General features: G+C 38.7%; 1 protein-coding gene across 6 annotated transcripts in view; it reads right to left on the minus strand.

Annotated features, from left to right (window-relative positions):
* Nucleotides 1-22,472, minus strand: part of NCOA3 (nuclear receptor coactivator 3) — a 140,024-nt gene that overhangs the window by 116,479 nt on the left and 1,073 nt on the right. The window lies entirely within an intron of this gene.

Consider the following 22,472-nt stretch of genomic DNA (forward strand, 5'->3'; position numbering starts at 1 on the left):
CCTCATACCTCGTTCTCAAGCCTGAGAAGTGTACAATTAATCAACATTTACTGAATGGCCACTATGTTTTTAGTCCCTGAGCAGATCCATAAATTCAGCATGATCCTCTAAAAGGATGCCCACCAATATGACTCTTCATCTTGGGGTACTTTGAAGCCCCACAAGGGGTGTAGAGATTATGTAAATAAATAAAACTTAAAAAAAAAAATTTTAGGGGTGCCTGGGTGGCTCAGTGGATTGGGCCTCTGCCTTCCACTCGGGTCATGACCTCAGGGTCCTGGGATCGAGCCCCGCATCTGGCTCTCTGCTCAGTGGGAAGCCTGCTTCCTCCTCTGTCTCTGACTTCTTTGATCTCTCTGTCAAATAAATAAATAAAATCTTTAAAATAAATAAATAAAATAAAAATAAAAAATAAACTTTTTTAAATAAATAAATAAAAGGATGCTCACTACCTAGTCAGGGAGATTAACATCAGTAAAGCAATTTGTTACATATGCCATCTTGTGATGGGTACCAAGTGCCAAGGTAGGCAGAACAGACTAGAAGCTTGGTGAAAGAAATAACTACAAGTTCAGATGAACAGGAAAAACACAAAATTAAAGATAGAGCCTGAATTGAACCCTGGATAGTTTGACAAGAAAAATGAAACCAAAGCTTTCTAGTTGTTCAAGCCAAAAACTTGAGTCATCCTTAATTCTTCCCCTTCTCTACTGCCACAACCCACCCTACCCGCCATTCCCCACACTAAATCCATCACAAAATTCTGTTGACTGTACCTTCAAAATACATAGAAAATCTAACCCACTTCTTATCACCTCCACTGCCACCACCTAGGTCTAAGCCAACATTATCTCATACCTGGATTACAGTAATAGCATTCTAATAAATCTCCCTGCTTCTTGTCCTCTTAAGGCTACTTTTCATAAAGCAGCTAAAGGGATCTCTTTAAAGCCTAATTCAGTTTATTTGTTCTCTGCTAAAATACTACAGTGAAGAAGGGGTATGTGTATATGTATACAAGCACAAAGAAAAATGAGTGGAAAGACAGACGCACAAAATCTTCAATAATGGAGAATGACATTTACTAGTAATCTTTATTTGCTCTTTGGTTTATTTTCTCCTTTGTACTTTTCTGTATTTTCCACATGAACATGAATTATTTTTGTAACAAAAAATGAAATGCTTTAATTAGAAGGGGAAAAAATGGTCAGAAAATCTTTCTGGAATAACCAAAAATAAAAAACCCACAGTGGCTCTCCACCATGCTCAAAGTAAAAGATGGAAACAGTAGAGCCACCACCACTACCTCTCAGATTTCTTCTCTTACTACTTACTCCTTTATTCACTGTGCTCTAGCACACCGACCACCTTACTGTTCTTCAAATACACTAACAATGCTCCTACCAAAGGGCCTCTGCACTGGCTGTCCTCACTCCCCATTATTCACAAAGCTTATTTCCTGGATGCTTTATTCAAACCCTACTTTCGGGACACCTCGGTGGCTCAGTTGGTTAGGCGGCTGCCTTCGGCTCAGGTCATGATCCCAGCATCCTGGGATCGAGTCCCACATCGGGCTCCTTGCTTGGCAGGGAGCCTGCTTCTCCCTCTGCCTCTGCCTGCCGCTCTGTCTGCCTGTGCTCGCTCTCGCTTCTCTCTCTATGACAAATAAATAAATAAAATCTTTAAAAAAAAAAAAAAAAACCTACTTTCTCAGAAAAGGTTACCATCTAAAGTGTAAATCCCACAACATACATACACACCACTTTCCAGTCTCCTTATGAGGTTTTCTTTTTTCCATAGTCGTTCTGGTCCCTGATGTATCCCTAACATCTAGAGAACAGCCAGACACAGGGCTAGCACTCAATAAATCTCTGTAGAATAAACAAAAACATGGAAACAGAAATGAGAAGTAAAAGATTTAGGATAACTTGAGGATGTATGTATCAGGGGCTGAAGACCAAAAACAAAATCAATCTGATAGGAACAGAGAACACCTGGAGCAAAGAAGCCTTCCACAGGTAAAGAGACTTGGTTAACACTAAGCAACTAAAAAAATGAGAGATCTGAAGGATGGAAAGCTGACAAAGACAAAAAAGGCTATGGGGCCAGAAGAAAATTTAGGTCAAGAGGAAAGGGATAAAATAGCTGGAAGAGAAAAGGGGCTGAGAAGAAGGGCGGCATGAAGAGGACAGAGAAGCTATAGATACAGAAGTCAAGAGGAAGGAGGAGACTGTACAAGGGGGGAGCAAGAGACCACAGAGAAGTGGAGGCTATGGTTAGATCACAACACTGTTGTTCAATTCTAAGACCTACCAATCCTGAAAAAGATATACATTATATGCCTTTAGTTCCAAAATATAAATGACTTATGAGTGCTAAAACACACAAAGATATGTATGTTTATCTGCTGTATCATGTTGACCATTCAAATTGCTCACTGTAGAAATGCATAAGAATTTAAAAAGTTATGGGTACCTAGCTGGCTCAGTATGTAGAGCATCTGACTACTGATCTTGCAGTTGTGAGTTCAAGCCCCACACTGGCTACAGAGATTACCTTTTTTTTTTCCCCCACCCCAGAGATTACTTTTAAAAACAAAATCAGTCAGTTAAGCATCTGACTTTTCATTCTGGGTCGGGTCCTGATTCAGGATCATGGATGGGATTGGGCCGCAGGTCAGGCTCCACGCTCAGCAGGGAGTCAGCTGGAGATTCTCTCTCTTCCTCTCCCTCTGCTCCTACCCCTACATAAGCACTCTCTCTCTAAAATAAATAAATCTTTTTTTTTTTTAAAGATTTTTTTATTTATTTATTTGACAGGCAGAGATCACAAGTAGGCAGAGAGGCAGGCAGAGAGAGAGGAGGAAGCAGGCTCCCTGCTGAGCAGAGAGCCCGATGCGGGGCTCGATCCCAGGACCCTGAGATCACAACCCGAGCCGAAGGCAGCGGCTCAACCCACTGAGCCACCCAGGCGCCCCTAAAATAAATAAATCTTAATTAAAAATAGAAGAAGGTGTGCCTGAGTGGCTCAGTGGATTGGGCCTCTGCCTTCAGCTCAGGTCATGATCTCAGGGTCCAGGGATCAAGCCCCACATCAGGCTCTCTGCTCAGCAGGGAGCTGCTTCCCCTCTCTCTCTGCCTGCCTCTCTGCCTAGCTGTGATTTCTCTCTGTCAAATAAATAAATACAATCTTTAATAATAAATAGGAAGATTCTCTCCCTCCCTCTGCCACCCCTTAGCCCCCCCAAAAAAAGGATTTAAAAGGTTAAATTTATAAAATCAGAATATTTTAATGATTCCTTAACCACTGGTAGGCATTTGCCATGAAAGAGATAAAGCCAAGTACAAGTGGGCAATCCCAATCTTTTTTGTAATCTGCTCATTATTCCACTCTGCCAGTTTACAGAACTGGGCAACTTAGACTTCCTTCACTAGGAAAACAGTATAATAGGATTCGCCTTCAAATTTGAGGTAGCCAAACCGCAACATAAGTATCAACTTTAATATAAAGTCTACTGACCTTCTGAAACATTAACAAGAACATGAAACAGAAGTTAAAATGTTTTTTGACTCCACATCAAATTAATACTGAGCTTATGCAAATCTTTCAAAAATTTTGTTTTAATTTTTTGAGCATTCCTCAATACAGTTTAAAACCCTATAAAATTAAGTATCTACACAGCACTAAAATAATGACTTTATGTGTCTACATTCTCAGAGGCATAATGAATCTACTAAATAAAAAAACAAAAAAAATTCATTTGACTCAAAAGATTTTTAAGTAACATTGCAAGTTCAGTGTTATGGCCACAGATGAAACAAACACACAGTACCTTAGATGGGTGAATTTATGCATTCATCATTAAAAGCTGGCTAGGTGCCATTTTATCATTGATAGAATAGCTTCAAATTCCACTCAGAGCACCACTGCAACTGCACTGAATCCAGTAGTATAAGCATGCCTGCATGTTATTATGAGGAATCGTGGAAAATTTCACAGGCTGACATCCAGAATGTCTGCGGTTCTTTTTCATATTTCTTTCTTCCTGCAAAGCAGTTATTAGACCAGTAGCTGTTTTATTTTTTTAAGCTGGAAATTTCCACTGTTGTTTTTTTTTTTTTAAACTAGCCTTCTTAAATATAAATTGCAAAATTTCCCAAAATTCCAACATGAAAGAATAATTCTGACAGGAAAGGATTAAAATATAGATCTTCAAATTAGGGTGAGAGGACTGGTTGTAAGCAAACTAAGGTGTCACTTTTTAAGGAGGAGTGGCAGAAAGGATCCAGGGAAATACTTAGGTGATTTAAAGTTCCAGTAATTCAATATAAATACTAAATGTGATAAATAGCATATTGTGAAGCTGGTACTTTCTCATTAGCTTGTAGGGGAGGCATTCAAAAGCTAATACAATCAGTAGAATAGTTAAGCACAGAAACCATGAAAAGAGAAGACAGTATACTATAGCTTGGTGAGGAAGGACTACACTCTACACTAACAGAGGTCAAGTCACAGAGATCAGTAAGGGTTAAAGGAAGAAAGACAAACCGGCATGACTAAGATTCAGAGCTTACAAAGGTCTCCAACACTTTTTCATTAGTATTATACCAGACTGATATATTTGATGTTTTTAATCTTAATCTGTAATAATAAATAAGGAAGTAGACAAGAATGTATTGTTGCATTTTTATTAAAGAGGTAAAATGACACATCAAGCTCCAGGCTATTTAAGATGAAAAGTGACTTTTAATAGTTAAATACAGTAGAAAATTTACTACGTTTAAGAACTGATTTGTTCTAAGTTAATAATTTTACTTTTTCCTTCGATTTACATGAATAAAAAAATGGGATTATAATACATGTCTACATTACTGCTAACCAAGCTTTAAAGCACTTGTTATTCCCCAAAATATACATACAACCAAAAACTTAAGCATTAGTACACAGACACTGTTGATCACCAATAAAGATCTGTACCACCAAAGACTGAGAAAATATTTGCAAAACGTATCTGATAAAGAGGTATTTCCAGAATATACATTTTTTTAAAAAAACTCTTAAAACTCGTAACAAGATGCGTCTGGGTGGCCTAGTCGTTAAGCATCTGCCTCTGGCTCAGGTCACAATCCCAGGGTCCTGGTCACAATCCCAGGGTCCTGGGATCGAGCCCCGTGTTGGGTTCCCTGCTCGGAGGGAAGCCTATTTCTCCCTCTCCAACTCCCCCTGACAGTGCTCCCTCTCTCACTGTCTCTCTCTCTGTGTCAAATAAATAAAATCTTTAAAAAAAAAAAAAAAAACCCTCAGGGCACCTGGGTGGCCTCAGTGGGTTAAGCCTCTGCCTTCAGCTAGGGTCATGATCTAGGGGTCCTGGGATTGAGCTCCACATCCGGCTCTCTGCTCAGCAGGGAGTCTGCTTCCCTCTCTCTCTCTGCCTGCCTCTCTGCTTACTTGTGATCTCTCTCTCTGTCAAATAAATAAAATCTTTTTAAAAATAAAATAAATAAATAAATAACTCCTAACAAAAGGAGGGGGAATAGAAGGAAGATCTATATTGATACAAGGGAAATCATTAGACCTTTAAGTATCATCTTACTTAGTGGTGAAAGACTACTCCCTAAGACTGAGAATAAGACAAAGATGAAAGATATCCCCCCAAATTGATCAAACTGATCACAATCAAAATCCCAGGACTCTCCTGGAAGCATTAGTCATTATAATAAAGGAAAAAGGAAAAAAAAAAAAAAGGAAAGAAACAAAACCATACTGATTCAAAAGGTAGAAATAAAACTATTCACAAGCAACAGGATCACTTCTGCATATAATCCTAAACAAACTACATAAAAGCTACTAAAAAATGAAATCAGCAAGATTACAAAATATACAGGATATAAAAATTAGTCATATTTCTATCTATTAACAAAATTATTAGAAAGTTGAAATTTCTTAAATACTATGTACAATCACATTTTAAAATATGGAATTTAGTGATAAATTTGACAAGAAGATCTATATGCTGATAACTACAAAACACTAAGAGAAATTAAAGAAGACCTAAGTAGAGAGATCTAGAAAATGTTCACAGAAGACACGTTTTTAAGAAATCAATTCTTCCCCAATTATCAACTGACCCAATGCAATCACAATCAAAACCACACCAGAGATTCTGCAGAGATGAACAAGATTTTTCTAACAACTGTATGAATATGCAAAGGGCCTAAAACAAATAGGAGGGGGAAAAGACAAAGTTGGATGATTTACCCTATCTGACTTCAAGACTGGGGTTAAGACAGAACTGACCTACATATATTTGGCTGATTTTTTTTTTAATTTTATTTATTTATTTGACAGGCAGAGATCACAAGTAGGCAGAGAGGCAGGCAGAGAGAGAGAGGGGTAGCAGGCTCCCTGCTGAGCAGAGAGCCAGATGTGGGGCTTGATCCCAGGACCCTGAAATCATGACCTGAGCCAACCAGGCACCCCTATTTGACTGATTTTCAACAAAGGTACCACATCAAAGAAATGGCAAATACATTATCTTTTCAACAAATAGTGGCGGAAAAATTCAACAGCCATATACCAGACTATGAACCTCAACTCTTATCTCACATATACAAAAATTAACTCGAATGATCATAGACTCAAATTTAATAGCTAACACTATAAAACTGCTAAAAGAAAACATAAGGGAAAATCTTAATAACCTTGGGTTGGGCTATGATTTCTTAAATACAAGAAAAAAGGCATGAACTATTAAAAAAATTAATAATTCCAGTAACATTAAAAACTTTTCCTTTTTTTGTTTTAATTTTTTTTTTATTTTTTTATTTGACAGACAGAGATCACAAGTAGGCAGAGAGGCAGACAGAGAGAGAGGAGGAAGCAGGCTCCCGCCGAGCAAAGAGCCTGATGCGGGGCTCGATCCCCAGACCCTGAGATTGTGACCCCAGCCGAAAGCAGAGGCTTAACCCGCTGAGCCACCCAGGTGGCCCAAAAACTTTTGCTCTTCTAAAAAGTTATGAAAATGTGGGGCACCTGGGTGGCTCAGTGGGTTAAAGCCTCTGCTTTCGGCCCAGATCATAATCCCAGGGACCTGGGATCTAGCCCCACATCTGGCTCTCTGCTGGGCGGGGATCCTGCTTCCCATTCCCCTCTCTCTGCCTGCCTCTCTGCCTACTTGTGACTCTGTCTGTCAAATAAATAAACTAAAAATCTTAAAAATAGGGGCACCTGGGTGGCTCAGTGGGTTAAAGCCTCTGCCTTCAACTCAGGTCATGATCCCAGGGTCCTGGGATAGAGCCCCACATGGGGCTCTCTGCTCTACAGGGAGTCTGCTTCCTCCTCTCTCTCTCTCTGCCTGCCTCTCTGCCTACTTGTGATCTCTATCTGTCAAATAAACAAATAAAATCTTTAAAAAAAAAACTTAAAAATAAATAAGTAAATAAAAAGTTATGAAAATGAAACAGCTGACCACAGTCGCAAAAAAAATTTTTTTTTTTTTTTTTTTAAAAGGGAGAACAAGCGTGCATGCAGGGGAGAGGGTAGAGGAGCAAAGAAAGAGAATCTTTTTTTTTTTTTTTAAAGATTTTATTTATTTGACAGATCACAAGTAGGCAGAGACACGGGAGGGGTTGGGGCAGCCCTCTGCCTGCCTCTCTGCCTACTTGTGATCTGTCAAATAAATAAATATTTTAAAATAATAATAATAATAGGGGCGCCTGGGTGGCTCAGTGGGTTGAGCCGCTGCCTTCGGCTCGGGTCGTGATCTCAGGGTCCTGGGATCGAGTCCCGCGTCGGGCTCTCTGCTCGGCGGGGAGCCTGCTTCCCTCTCTCTCTCTCTGCCAGCCTCTCTGCCTACCTGTGATCTCTCTCTGTCAAATAAAATAAAATAGAATCTTTAAAATAATAATAATAATAATAATAATAAAGCCACAATGAAATACCACTATATACCCAGAATGGCTAACACTGAAAAGACACCATACTGAGGTGCCTGGCTGGCTCAGTCAGTGGAGCCTAGACTCTTTTTTATTTCTTTTTTTTTTCTTTTTTTTTTAATTTGACAGAGAGAGATCACAAGTAGGCAGAGAGAGAGAGAGAGAGAGGAGGAAGCAGGCTCCCTGCTGAGCAGAGAGCCCGATGCGGGACTTGATCCCAGGACCCTGAGATCATGACCTGAGCCGAAGGCAGCGGCTTAACCCACTGAGCCACCCAGGCGCCCCGAGCCTAGACTCTTGATTTGGGGTTATGAGTCAGAGCCCCATGCTGGGTGTTACTCCAAAAAAAAAAAAAAAAACTTTAAAGAAATAAAAAAGACTGTCCAATGCCATGTATTGGTAAGCATGTGGAATAACCAAAACTATCATACACTGCTGGGAGGAATTTAAGATGGTAACACCACTTTGAGACACAGGTAGCAGTTTCTTTAAATAATAATAATAATAATAAGATTTTTATTTATTTTGGGCTGTGTAAAGAAAAAACTCAAGGGGCACCTGGGTGGCTCAGTGGGTTAAACCTCTGCCTTCAACTCAGGCCATGATCTCAGGGTCCTGGGATCGAGCCCCGCATCGGGCTCTCTGCTCAGCAGGGAGCCTGCTTCCCCCTCTCTCTCTGCCTGCCTCTCTGCCTACTTGTGATTTCTCTCTCTGTGTCAAATAAATAAAATCTTTTAAAAAAAAAAAAAAAAAAAGGAAAGAAAGAAAGAACTCAAATGAGGGGTGGGGGCGAGCCAGAGGGAGTGGGAGAAAAAGTGTCAAGCAGACTCTGCACTGAGCACAGAGCCCAACTTGGGGCTTGATCTCACAACCCTGAGGTCACCAACCTGAGCTGAAACCAACAGCCAGATGCTTAACCGACTATGCTACCCAGGCATCCTAGTTTCTTAAAATTTTTAAGTGTTGAACATACACTTACCGTATAACCCAGACGTTCCATTATTCAACAGAAATAAAAGCATTATGTCCCCACAAATCCTTGTATATAAATGTAAAAGAAGTGGGGCACCTGGGTAGCTTACTCCATTAAGCATCTGCCTTCAGCTCAGGTCATGATCTCAGGGTCCTGGGATTGAGCCCCACATCGGGCTCTCTGCTCAGCAGGGGGCCTGCTTCTCTCCCTCCCCCTCTGCCTGCCTCTCTGCCTACTTGCAATCTCTCTGTGTCAAATAAATTAAATCTTTGAAAAAATAAAAATAAAACTACTGATATATGCAGGACACCTGGCTGGCTCAGTTGGTAGAGTATACAACTCCTGATCTCAGGGTTGTTAAGTTTGAGCCTTTACGAGATTACTTAAAAGTAAAATATTTTTTTAAAAAATCTACTGACATATGCAAGAACATGGATGAGATGAATCCCAAAATGACTATACAGTAAGTAAAAGAAAGCAGCTCCCCTCAAATAAAGTACATAGTACTTTTGGTTTTCAGCTTAGAGGAAGCAAAGGTGCAACTGTCTTCAGTCATCTCAAATCCAGGTTCATCCAACACCAGATGCCTCCACCATGCTGCCTGCCTAAGTTCAAACCCAACCAGATCAAAATCATATACCTGAAGTGCACCATTGGGGAAGTCAGTGCCATTTCTGAGCTGGCCCCCAAGATCAGCCCCCTAGATCTGTCACCAAAATAAGCTGGTGATGACATCATCAAGGTAACTGGTGATTGGAAGGTTAGAGAATTACAGTGAAACTGACCACTCAGAACAGAAAGGCCCAGACTGAAATGGTACCTCCTGCCTCTGCCCTGATTATCAAAACCCTCAAGGAACCTCCAAGAGAGAAAAAGCTGCAGAAAAACAGTGAGTGATGATTTCTTGGTTAAGCACAGCGGTAATACTACTTTTGATGAGATGGTCAACAATGCCCTACAGATGAGGCACAGATCTTTACCCAGAGAACTCTGTAGAACCATTAAAGAGATCCTGGGGACTGCCCAGTCTTTGGGCTGCAATGCTGATGGCCGCCACACTCATGACATCATAGATAAATCAACAGTGGTTCAGATGAATGCCCAGCTAGTTAAGAACTACAAAGGAAAATATTTCAATAAAGGATCATTTATTTGACAGCCAATTGGGGGGAAGGGAGTACATAGCAAACAATTCCATCTACATAAAATGCTCAAAAAATTCAACTAATCTTCAGTGACATAAGGCATATCAGTAATTATGGAAGACAGGGGAGGAATAGGTTATAAAGAGCTAGGAGGGTGCTTGGGTGGCTCAAGTGGGTTAAGCCTCTGCCTTTGGTTCAGGTCACGGTCTAAGGGTCTGGGGATTGAGCCCCACATCCGGCTCTCTGCTCAGCAGGGAGCCTGTGTCTCCCCCTCTCTCTCTGCCTGCCTCTCTGCCTACTTATGTTCTCTCTGTCAAATAAATAATAAAATCTTTTAAATAAATGAATAAATAAACAAAGAGTTACGAGAATGCTTCTATTAGAGTTAATAGCTATTTCCATTATTGTAATCGTAGTGACAGATCCACAGGTAGAACTCAATGTCAAAACTCAAATTATACACTTTAAATATATGTAATTAACTGAACATCAATTATACCTCAATAAAATTTTAAAAAAGAAAAAACCAAACTACAGTGACAGAAAACAACATTACAAATACCGCAAAACCCAGAAGAGGACTGAATACAAATGGGCAACACTGAACTTTCTGGGTGATGTAAATGTTCTGTATCTTGATTGTGGCAGTAGTAACACAACAGTTTACATTTGTCAAAATAAATGGCACACTCAAAATGGTTCAATTTTAGGATAAGTATACCTCAAAAAAGCAGATTTCTACATATTAAAAAAAAGCCACATCCAAATGTTATATAGGCACATTTTAAATACCTTTAAACACATTAAACAGAATATATATAATCACAGCATACTGTAGTTGACACTACATTAACCTATGCTACCAGTTTAACATAGTTTCTTTTTTTAAAAAGTATTTTATTTGTAAGTAATCTCTACACCCAACATGGGGCTTGAACTCACAACCCCAAGATCAAGAGACATGCTCTTCCAACTGAGCCAGCCAGGCACTCCTCATTTGACATTTTTCAAAATTTTACAGTTGATTTTTTTGTGTGTTACAAAAGAAAAAGAAATCATAAAAGCACTAGAAGAAACACACTGCTGGTGGATTCATAAATTGATACAACCTCTATAACGGGGAGCTAATTGCAATTTTCTATAAAACTTAAATTCATACTCTTTAATACTCCAGCATTTTACTTCCAGAAATTTTTATATATTTAACAAATGGGAACAAAGAAATATGTATGAGGATATTCACTAACAGCTTTGTAGTAATATTAAACTGGATATGTTATGATATATCCACAAAGCGGAATACTGTATAATTTATAATTATTAGAAAGAATTTAGTAGTTATAAACATAGATATGAAGCCTTCCCCTACACAATCCAGAATAGGGCTCCTGAGTGCCAATTACATAAGTGAGTTTATTTTATGAAAATGTATCTGCATACTCACGTATGCTACACTTTAATATAAAATTTACCCAAAAAGTGGTGCCTGAGTGACTCAGTGGGTTAAGCTGCTGCCTTTGGCTTAGGTCATGATTTCAGGGTCCTGGGATCGAGGCCCACATCAGGCTCTCTGCTCAGCAGGGAGCCTGCTACCCTCTCTCTCTGCCTGCCTCTCTGCCTACTTGTGATCTCTGTCAAATAAATAGATGAAATCTTTAAAAAAAAAAAAATTACCCAAAAATGTAGGAGAAAGTCAGAAAACTTGAAACCTTTTAAGCATGTGCATTTATACGTCTTGAGTTAACAACAATGACTCTATAGTTAATAATTCTGAGATGGGATAGGGAGGTGGCCAGGAGACAGCTGAGGAAGGACCCCTTGCTTTCCAGTGTATTCTCATGGTACCACTGTACTCATGGTACCTTGAATTTGTCCCATGTGCTACTGTTATATATATCAAAAAATATTTTTAAATTCAGACCATTTGCAACCATAACTCTGTATGGGTTGGGATTTTCATAATACAGAAATAAACTAGAAGCAGAGATGGATTTAGATCCATAACAGTTCTTCATAACCCAATTTCAAATTTTTATATTCATCAGAGCAATCTCATTTTCACTGCCTTTATAACCAGCAAACAGTTTAAATTTCAACTTAGAATATAAATTTTAATAAAATCACATTTTCTATTTTGAATAGGGTTTTGTAGAAGACTTCATTTGAAGAAAAAAAAAGGACTCTACAATACAAGACTGTTAAATGAGATGATATACATTAAATACCAAACACTGTCCAAGCATATAGGCTTGGATAAATGGTAGCTTTTATCTTTTATATCTAAGAATATAAATCAGAACACAGCAAAGAGAATTTTACTAGGCTAAGAGCAGGGAAGACAGAACAAGGAAAACTTAACAGCAACTAGAGTATAAAATACATAGAATTAAGGAGATAATGCTGGAAATGTAGATTAGAGTCAGATTATTAAAGGCTCTGGGAACTCCAGGGAAAGTTTAATTTCATATTCTTAGACAATGAACAATAGATTTTATGCCTTCAAGCAGTCAAGTAAGAGGAAGGGATAAGTTTTTAAAAGATAAAAAGGAGGAGAGCCTGGCTGGCTCAGTTGGTAAAGCATGAGACTCTTGATCTTGGGAGTCATGAGTTCGAGTCCCACACTTGGAACAGAGACTACTTAAAAAAAAAAAAAAAAGAAAGAAAGAAAAGAAGTAACAAAGGAGAAATGAGACTCTCTCATAAACAACAGATGAAAGCCAGTTTAGGGGCACCTGGGTGGCTCAGTCGTCCAGCTCAGGTCACAATACCAGGGTCCTGGGATGGAGACCCACATTGGGCTCTCTGCTCAGCAGGAGGCCTCCTTCTCCCTCTTCCTCTCCCTCACCCTCTCCCCTTGCTTGTGTTCTCTCTCTGTGTGTCAAATATATACATAAAATCTTTAAAAAAAAAAAAAAAAGCCAAAGTCTAGTACAACCTCTTTGGAAGAAATTAGGAAAAAACCATTTAAAGTTTTAAAGGCTTCCTTTGATTCAGAAATTTCATGTCCAAGATGTCTATACTGAGATATACTCAAGCCTACACACAGATCTACATATAGTTCACTGCAGTATCAATCAAAATAGTAAAAGATTGGAAATAGCAAGCAAAACTGGTTAAAGTTAGCTTTACAAAATCCATTTGGACAATGAAATTATTATACAGCCTTTTAAAACTGTGAGATATATAAGGCTCTCCAAATTCTTTTGTTAAATGAAGGTAGTGGCAACCTCATTTTAATTAGAAATAAAGAAGGGCGGAAAAAACAAAAAGAGGGAAAGATTAAGAAAAAAAACATACTGAAAAATACTGAAGAGAGAGACATCCACAACTACATGTACAGAATATCCTCTAACTTCAGTTGCCTTTGGGAAGGGGGGTAGCTATAAAGACCAAAATCCTTACTTTAAAATCCTTACTTTCTCAAGGGATACTTTTTTGTACTGCTTCAACTCTACCATGTTTATGCCTCCTTTTCAATTTAAAAAAAAAAAAAAAACTTTTTTTCTTTTACTGTAACAGCACTACAAAATAAAAGATGTGGGAAAGAGAGATCAGAAGCAGCAATTAATTCCCTTTAGATCTAACCCATCTCCTCCATGAAGTTTTCCCTAACAATTTCAGTTGAAAATGACCTTTTCCTCCTCTGAACTTCTGAACCACTTACTTATGTTGCTGCAACTATATATTTTTTTCATTTATACTTATTTCTCAACTAGATTATAAGCTCCTAGATCACAAAGGGATTTTAATGCCTACAGTGCTTAGCACAATTCTTTGGAGACAGTGGTACTGAATAAAAACATTTGGACAACTTACAGAAGGACTATCCACTCCTAGCCATTTGGGAAATATGAATGTATTCTGAGATCCAGGGATGATTTAATCTGGGACAACTCTATGTGGGAGACATAGGTCCCAAGCAAATCCTTAGCACTCTAATTTTATCTCACTATCTAGATAGAAGTGGACTTGAGAGTTACAACTCTAGAAACTTTCATATCCAACCACTTGGGGGGGGGTACTTAAAATGATATTATTGAAAAAAACAGAGGATTTCAAAAGCTTAATAAAAGAAATAGTCCCCACCTCAAAAAAAATAGACAACTGGACTGAATCTGTCCTACCAATCAATAAATACTGACTCCTATGCATGTGAGGAGACAATAAAGATTCATATCAGAAATTAAGAACTGTATTTTCAGGGCGCCTGGGTGGCTCAGTTCGTTGGACGACTGCTTTCGGCTCAGGTCATGATCCTGGAGTCCCGGGATCGAGTCCCGCATCGGGCTCCCAGCTCCATGGGGAGTCTGCTCCTCCCTCTGACCTTCTCCTTGTTCATGCTCTCTCTCACTGTCTCTCTCTCTCAAATAAATAAATAAAATCTTTCAAAAAAAAAAAAGAACTGTATTTTCAGCTGTGGTAGTCTGGAAAATTTACCTGCCTGAGGCAGGATCTGAATTGGACCTTAAAGACTAGGCCTAGATAGCAAGGGAGAAGAACCAGAAAGAAGCAGTGTGACTGAAATAAGGGGCAAGAAAAATGGGAAAGACTGATTTCTTTTTTTTTAAGATTTTACTTATTTATTTGACAGAGGGAGAGAGATCACAAGTAGGCAGAGAGGCAGGCAGAGGGAGAAACAGGCTCTCTGCTGAGCAGAAAGCCCAATGCGGGGCTAGATCTCACCAGGACCCTGAGACCATGACCTGAGCCAAAGGTAGAGGCTTAACCCACTGAGCCACCCAGGTGGCCCAAAAGATTGATTTTAAAAAGACTATGATAAGAACTGAATATTAGGTTAAAGATTTGGGATTGTACTGTGCAGATTTTTAGGCAAAAACTCTAATCAAAATGCTGTTTAATAAGTAGAGAGGACTTAGGGAAAGAACAGAGACTACTTTGAAAGCTGATATATAATATAGAAATAAAGGGCCTGAATGACAGTTTTAGAAACTGCAATGAGGGGCGCCTGGGTGGTTCAGTTGGTTAAGCAACTGCCTTCAGCTTGGGTCATGATCCTGGAGTCCCAGGATAGGACCCCTAGGATCCAGCCCCACATCACACTCCCAGCTCAGCAGGGAATCTGCTTCTCCCTCTGACCCCCCTCCTCTTGCGCTCTCTCTCTTTCAAGTAAATAAAATCTTCAAAAAAAAAAAAAAAAAGAAGTTGTAATGAAAATATATTTAAGAGAGACGTATCAATAGGACTCTGCAAAAACAAAACTAGTTTATCCAAATCCACTTACTTAGCATTTATTGAATATTTACACGCCCAGTCTTAAAATACCTTACCTTGGAGCTCTTACCAATGATTTCTCACCAACAGAAACTGCTCTCTCCATATTAAAATCTTACTCATTCTTCAAACTGATCACCTGGTCAGTAGTAGTCCCCCCCTTCCTCTTCTAAACTACTCCTTGATCTTCATAAGCCAAATAGATTGCCTTGTAGTGAAGTGATGAGTAACTGACTGTGTGCACTTGGAGGTCAAAACCTTTTTAACTTTCATAGTACCTTAAATACTACAAACTTAACAAACACTGGGTAAGTACGTATGTGTACAGGGGAGTGGGCAACCACCAAACAGTAGCAAACTGAAGATTAAAGCTTAAGACTAGAAGAACAGAGGTAGGAAAAGTCAGGTTAAAAAGCAACACATGAGGGCGCCTGAGTGGCTCAGTTAGATAAGCGGCTGCCTTCGGCTGAGATCAGGATCCCAGGGTCCTGGGATCAAACCCCACCATCAGGCTCCCTGCTCAGCAGGGACCTACTTCTCCCTCTCCCTCTGCCGGCGGCTCCACCTACTTGTGCCAAGCTCTCTCTCTTTCTCTCTGTCAAATAAATAAATAAAAGCAACATGTGGGAGATATTTTTTACTTTGAGGAGAGAAAAACAAAACTGGAACTTTTTGGACTTCACAATTCCAGGTTCACCTAACTTGGGATCCAACCACCGACGGTTTCCACCACTCCAGATGTGGGTTGTGCACTTTGAAGTAGTTTCCTGAATTCATTTTACTGATTCCTGATGAAATTATTGTTAACATTTAACACAGTAATAGTTTTGTCTTATTACATGAAGGAGATACTACCGGCCCTCCAATGGATGTAACATGTGTGTAGTTATTCTTTTCACTGGCAAAGTTAGATTTTCCTAGATGCAGCCAAATACTTGCTCTGACTGCTATGGGGCCAAACATCGTGGCCAGGGTGAAAATCTTATAAAACACAACCACTACCAGACAGGTAAAGAGGAAAGAGATGAATGTGGATGGAACAGAAGGTATTTAGACTAAAGACACAATTCAGTGAAGAGAATACTGGGTAATCCTAAAAACATTTTCAAATAAAGCTGCTAAATTTCAATCTGGAAACAAAATCAAGCTGATACAGCTACTCTACAGAGTGACTTAAATTCAATAATCCATTTCACTGATGACAGCTTTACTGAGAGTAAAGAAAAATATGACTTCATTTTCTTACAACAGAAGGAGGGAACCGAAAATTCTTCCCCCACCCCACTTACACAGGCACATGTGTACAAGCACTCGCTTTGCAGCTAACAACATATACTAGGGTGAGGTCGGGAGCTCAAAGTCATTTTACTCCAAACTCATGAGTCAGCACTGAAAGGTTACTATTATCTGGTATATAAAGAGCTTAATCCGTTTAATGTTTGACCAACAAAATTTATATATAAGGACATTCTACATATTTATACAGTACATTATTAATTTTATAAGAATTTTCCAATATGATGAACCTTGGAAAACCATACTCCATCCACTTTATTTTATAAATTTTAAGTAAGATCTAGAGACTGATTTGCAGGAAGCTTACAGGACTAGCTTAGAAATTATTCTCTTCACAGGTAAGTATCATTTTTAAAGTAACAAGCTAACAAATGATACTGATTAGGTAACAAAGTGGGGAAATATTCAAAGGTAAATTTTTTTTTATATAAGTTTATTTTTAGTAATCTCTGCACCCAATATGGGGCACGAACTCACAGCCTACAGATCAAGAGACACATGCTGTTCCAAGTAAGCCAAGCAGGCCCCCGAGATTTTTTTTTTTTTTTAAAACTGAGCGTATGATCATCAGTAACAATTAACTCTCATTTATAAAAATGTCAGTGTAGGACATTTAGATTATGATAAATAAATACTTCCTCTCAAAGTAAAAGTAATTTGGTTTTAGATTTCACTTAAATAGAACAGCAAAGAATATTTACTCTGAAAGTCTCCCCCCTCACTTTTTTTGTTGTTGTTAAAACTCTTTCTTCCCCTCCCCACGCATTCTCCTCTTTTGTGCTCAAGTTCTCAAATGCATGAGATGGAGGAACAATACCACAATGCAACTGCAGGCTTCCTGCCTACTAGCCAGTCATTATTCTTAACTGGAGAACTTTCAAAACACTGCTTGGGCTGCTTTGAAATTCCCTCTTTCAGATTTGCCCTCCTTCATGGAACATCTATTTAAAAGAATGACTTCAAAAATGTCTTGCTACACCCAATCACAACTCTCTAAGCAAACTAAAAATGCTAGCTTTAGGTATGAAAGTGAGATGTAAATGCCTTAAATTCACTGAACATCAATGTGAAAGTACAGGACAGAAAAAAAAAGTGTATTTCCGACAAGCATAATAGTATTTTTCTCATACGTTTATTAATCCTGTTACTGAAAAATTCTGTATTTATGAATTTTTTCATCGCTTTCATCACTACCATCACTTTTTTTTTTTAACACCATATAGATCTCTGTCTTGAACTACAACTGGATCAATGGAAAAGGCCTACCTTAATTACTACTGACAAAGTAAAGTGCACACCAAAATGAAGTATATTCACTTATTTTTAAAAGTTACCAAGGGCAGAAAAAAATTACCAGCAGCAGTCACCTGGAAACCTGGGGAATTTCCCACTTCCTATGACCACACTTTGATGGTGGCAGTAGTACTTATAAGTTTATTTAGTTGTTGAGATAAACCAATGGTGCTATTCTAGACCAAGATACAGGGTGTAGGGAGGGGGGATAAATTATATACCCAGTTAAACATGGGTTTTTTCCTTTTTTAAAAGGCAAAAGCATTGAAAGTGAACATCAAACACATTGGTACATGAGTAACAGCTAGTCAAATTGTTACAGTAAATAAAAATTTTTCCAACACCTCTAACAAAAACAAAAAGACTAATCTATTTCAAACAATATTCAAAAAAGCTCAATCCCAGTACAACCAAATAATTTAGCTAGTCCCCTGGAGTTTGTTATAATGGGATTTAACCTGTACACTCAACATTCAATTAACCATGAGGCTTATCCTAATTGAGGATTATGCTGACTTCTGCAGTCTTTTCCCATCTATCCATCTACCACTCCTACTCAGCTGCCATAGCTACCAAAAGCAAAGCCCCAGGGAGCAGTAGATTATCCATTACTATGTGGTACCCATGCCAATATTCATTCCCTTTTCATCCTTACATGGATGATGAAGAATTAAATTTAGCAATCTAGTCAGCCTAGTTTCCAAAAAGTGAAACTTCGGAACCCTCACTCATAACCTGTAACCAAGCAAATTAAACATTTCAGAAGAATACCTTCGTAGGTGACCAAGAGACAAGGAAAGTTACACTCAAAAAAATTTAAAAATTTTTTAAAAAGTCACACACTTTCCTAGAATGTAGATAAAAAAATTAATAAAAAAGAAAAAAACAGGACATTCAATGAAGAATAGGAAAAATGACTAACAGAAGAGACTAGTCCACTGAAAATATTCTTTGAAATGGGACAGAGATCAGACGTCTTTCCTTTGCCTCTAGGCCACAAAATTTACTACAGCTAAATAAACCTTTATTACTGCCCCCCTGTAAATTGACCTACGCCGGCAGAACCTACCGAACTGAGTTAATGCTGACAAAGTTGGGAACTGGCACTATGTAGTCTAAGATTATGCAGTTTATGGATAAATCAGCCTCCTAGACAAGCACAGGTCTTCCTCCTCAACTCCTGCTGTGTATCTTCTGGCCATTTTCCTGTTCATTTAACAACTCTCCACCAGAAGGGAAAGGCGATTAAATTCAAGTCAATTCCATCACTTGTTAGGAGCTGAAAATAAGGTTAGACTCTAGATAAACTGTACCCTTAATCCAAAACAATCTCCCAGAAACCCTATCGAAAAAGCAATGGGCTAAATGAATTTACCTAGCAAACACTAACAAAATGAAAGAGTAAGACTTATTACAATAGAGCCCCTCCTCCACCTTAACTGAGAAATGCTCATTTTGTAATCCCTTCCCCCACCCCCAAAAAGCACTCAATAAAATGGAAGAAAATGCCTACATTTTACTGCAGTACTCAATCTCAATGCTATCCCTGAGGATCTAAACTAACATACAATCACCTATTTCTTTAATCTATTTAACTATGAGAAAGAGAAAAGTTAACATACATTTCCAATACTAATATTCTCTCTCAGGGCTTTAACCACTCAATAATGCAAAGAAAGAAAGAGAAATTAACTCTATACTACGGAATATATAATAAGTTCAAACCAAACTGGGACAGGTCCTCTCTGGTTTAACCTATGAGAAACTACATGAGACACTCATCAACATGATCAACAACTCATTTTTCTAGTCTTAAGTAGCATTATAGTAACAACTGCATTGACTTGTGGTCACTTTCCAGTATAGACAGCCACTGGAGGCTATACTCGTTCTAAACTTGCAACAAATCAAGTTTTCAAAAGTAGTCTACATCCTCAGGCCAAGGCTTGAAATTATATAGTCTAAAAAAAATGCAAAAAGAAACCCTAAAGCCATTTATTTTAACACCAATTTGGCACAGGACAATAGTAGTTTGGTTTTTTATCGTACCCTACTGTCCAAACAAAAATATTTTTAAATTATTCTTTTAAAAAATTTCTCAAAAACATCGTAGTCTTTAAAAGAAACTACTCTAGAATCATATAGTTTTTAATACACAAAAGTCTAAATTTAAAAAAAAAAAAACAAAAAACTTATCTTTAGTACATCCCTGATATGGTAAGAAGTTTACTTCAAAAGACCAGTCAAGAAGGCTTTAGTAAGTAACCACTTCGAAAACTACTTTTTAGGGACGCCTGGGTGGCTCAGTTGGTTAAGCAGCTGCCTTCGGCTCAGGTCATGATCCCAGCATCCTGGGATTGAGTCCCACCCACCTCGGGCTCCTTGCTCGGCAGGGAGCCTGCTTCTCCCTCTGCCTCTGCCTGCCATCCTGTCTGCCTGTGCTCGCTCTCTCCCCCTCTCTCTCTCTGATAAATAAATAAAATCTTTAAAAAAAAAAAAAAAAAAGAAAACTACTTTTTAGGGGAGCCTGGGTGGCTCAGTTTGTTAAGCAACTGCCTTCCACTCAGGTCATGATCCTGGAATCTGGGGATAGAGCCCTAATCATGCTCCTTGCTCAACAGGGAGTCTGCTTCTCCCTTTCCCTCTGCCTGCTGCTCTCCCTGCTTGCACTTTCTCTGTCAAATAAATGAAAATAAAATACTTTCAAAAAAAATTTTTTTTAACTATTTTTTTATTTCGCATCTCCTAGAAAAAGAATCCAGCGTCCAAAAGTGCACTGACTCCCTGCTGAATGAATGCCAATTTATTTGGGTGGAGGGCTTTATTGAAAATAACTACTCACACAGGGATAAGAATATATCCCTGATATAAGAGATCTCTTAATTTTTTTAAAGATTTTATTTATTTATTCGACACAGAGGGAGAGAGAGCCCAAGCAAAGGGAGCAGCAGCCAGAGGGAGAGGGAGAAGCAGGCTTCCTGCACAGCAGAGGGCCTGATGTATGGCTGGATCCCAAGACCCTGGAATCATGACTGGAACGGCAGCCAAAGGCAGACGCTTAACCGACTGAGCCACCCAGGTACCCCAATAAGTAACTCTTATATGGGAGGGAGGGGAGGACACTATACTCAATTTCAAAATACAATGACATTATTTAATACAATCCCTAACAGCCTAAATTCTAATATCACTCAATTTTTTTAACAAATTGTTAGTGTTAGTAAATTCAAAACCACAATTCTAAAACTTACAAAAATAGAAATCCTGTTAATTATGCTATGGCTGTTTTTGCATTTCCAAAGCTTCTGTAGGTAAGGAATATTTTATGGTAAAAAATATTTCCGACAAACTGCTCTAGAAACATTACCGCTTCCCACTTAATCCACAATCCTCATGTCCAAAATGTCGTTCTATATAGGCCAGAAGCTGACATACACCTTTTTTTTTTTTAATACTGATTGGACAATTAACTCACTTCTATCAATACATGAAATACCACTATAATTTAGGATCACAGGCAACCTAGATTACTGCTCATTTAAATGCAGAACCTGAAGCAACCTCCAGTGACAGGAGCTATAGTGTTCAATATCATTTTACATGTTACAGAGGCTGCATCTTACATACAAACAATGAACCCTGGCAGCCTCCTTCATCCTAAAGCCCCACAGATTGTTACTTCTTTAAGGGTGTTAGTACATAAGGCAACATAAGCACTTAAGTTCAGAAGCCTTTTCTTAAGAGCTATCAACATTTGTTCAAGACCGTGATAAGAAAATAATATTCCCACCACATTTTCCCTTTCTTCTGTTCATTGTACTTTCCTGTTTTTTGGTACCCAACAAGAGTATGTTGCAAATAAAAATCTTAAGATAATTATTCCAAAGACCAAAGATACTCTAGAAACCCAGTAACAGTCACTGCCTCCCAGGAACCCGAATTACCTGGATTGCAGGGTTTACAGGAGAGACTCATTTTTCAATGTTTGTGTACCTTTCCAGTTGGATGTTAGATCTATTCTAAATAGAGCAATAATTTAAATTTTTTTCAAGAACAAACATTTCATGAACTTCCAGATTTCGGTTTAACAGTTTATGATGGGGCATTCACAAGACGGCGGGGGGGGGGGGGGGGGGGGGGGGGACACCTTTTTTGTGGTTGTTTTCCATCCTCCATACAACCTGCAGCAACACATACGGTAGCTGTCTTGCAGCCAGGGCTCAGTTAGGTGGATCGGAGGCCAGGCATTTAAATCAAGGAGATGCAGCAATCTCACTCAATACTACTACCACTCGCTCATCTCATTCAAATCCATTTAAACCCACTGCAGCAAGACAGCTGGTACTCGCCTTCCTCTTTCTTTACCGTACAGGCTTAATAACAAAAACAGGTTGGCTTTGAAGCGCTGCTCAAAAACTGCAAAAAAGGAAGTCTTCACATTCGGGAGGGGGGGAAAAAAAAAAGTTTCGACTTCGGGAGAATTTCATACCTTTCATGTCATTCCATTTTGGAATCCCGAACTCCTCCTGCTTAGTGAGATTCTGAAACGATGCTTTTTCTCCCTCTCATAAATGCTCTTTTGGCTTAACTTTTCCACCC

The sequence above is a fragment of the Mustela erminea genome, chromosome 7, assembly GCF_009829155.1.
Source record: "Mustela erminea isolate mMusErm1 chromosome 7, mMusErm1.Pri, whole genome shotgun sequence".
NCBI lineage: Eukaryota > Metazoa > Chordata > Mammalia > Carnivora > Mustelidae > Mustela > Mustela erminea.